This window comes from Trichechus manatus, unplaced genomic scaffold, assembly GCF_000243295.1.
Source record: "Trichechus manatus latirostris isolate Lorelei unplaced genomic scaffold, TriManLat1.0 scaffold00012, whole genome shotgun sequence".
Classification (NCBI taxonomy): Eukaryota; Metazoa; Chordata; class Mammalia; order Sirenia; family Trichechidae; genus Trichechus; species Trichechus manatus.
Window position 1 is genome coordinate 21,605,981 of NW_004443948.1, and position 1,458 is coordinate 21,607,438.

Below are 1,458 nucleotides of genomic sequence, written 5' to 3' on the forward strand. Positions count from 1 at the left end.
AAGTTTGACATAGTTACTTGGAGTAAAATTATAAGCTAAAAACAACTACACAGAACCAATACTTAGCAAGAATAACGAATAAAAGAAATTATGCATCAGATTCATGTCCAGATACTGATTCAACATTTTTCCTTCTATCAAAATCTGTTTGCATACTACATTTAATATGTCTTTAAACAAAGTATAAAGGGCATCATTCAGCTTTTCCCAGAGCCTCCTCCAAAGTGATATCTGGATCTTGGTCTTGGCACTGTCCCAAGGTCATCCTAGGGAGGTAGCAGTTTATGGCTCCCTCATGGAGCAGGCAGGACATTTGCACTTGGCATTGGATGACCAGTTTGGGGATGTTGGAGCCCATGGTTCTTTGACAATAGGACACCAGGTATTCATTCCTCATCAGAGAAGGCATGCATATATTAAAGAATAATTGTGGTATAAATGGAAGCTGAGTAGGTCACCAAACGTGTTTATACATCTACAGCAGTCACATCAGTAACTCCACTTGAAGCTCTTAGTGTCTCCCTAAGTGTTATTCTTACGTCTTACTTTCTAAATCAAAGACAACCTTGATGGGGAAATTTAAATAAGTTGCCTTGGGTATACAATTACAGTTATTCATCCTTCAAAAGAAGAAAAGAAAGCGAGCTTAACTAAAATGTCTTACAAGCTAGTGAGCTGGATTTGGTGGGCTTTGAAACAATTGTGCCCATTATTTCCCTGATATTAATTTTCACGATAGGAACTTGCTATAGACAGAAAGCCATTCTTGTTTACATAACAATCTGCTCCGTAAGTTAATTTTTAGTGTCCTATTGTAAAACCCTGGGTATTGCTATTAAAGATCTTTTCTTGTGAAAAGCCTATGCTGATACATCCCTTGTCCTGGATTCTGCTGTTAAACCTTATAGCCTGTGAAAGCACACACATTAATTAGCTAAATAAGGCCCTCCATATATTTAACACTTCTATAATCATGCCACTATATTAGATGTTCTTTACAACATCAGTTTTAAATTTTTCAGCTATTCTTTTCAAGCTATGCCTGCTGATGGTACTTTGAGTAGCTTCCTTACAATTTTGTGGGGGAAAAAATATTTTTATGCCTTTAAAAATGTCAGTTTTCATCTAGCAAGTCTGGGTCTGTTCAAAAGAGGAAAAAAACAAAAAACAATCCATGGTAAATTCTCCAATATGTATGCATTTTTTACTAATAATGAAGAAGACTGAAACTGTTCAATTGAATGGCAAACTGTAGAAAATCCCATAAAGAACTAGAAATCTGATAATTTTTAGAAGAAAAATATTTAAAAGGTTAATCTATAAACCTACTATTAAATGAATTTGAAAGTCAAAATGTTTCTGAAAAGCAAGTGCCTTGTGGTAGGAGGAATGTTAGAACAGCTCCCATGAACTTCACTCCCTGGTGTTACTATAATGATTGTTATATTACATGACAAA

At 35.0% G+C, this 1,458-nt stretch overlaps 1 pseudogene; it reads left to right on the plus strand.

Annotated features, from left to right (window-relative positions):
• The first annotated feature begins 295 nt into the window (after window positions 1-295).
• On the plus strand, window positions 296-1,227 carry LOC101346198 (magnesium transporter NIPA2 pseudogene; annotated as a pseudogene).
• Window positions 1,228-1,458: the final 231 nt, after the last annotated feature.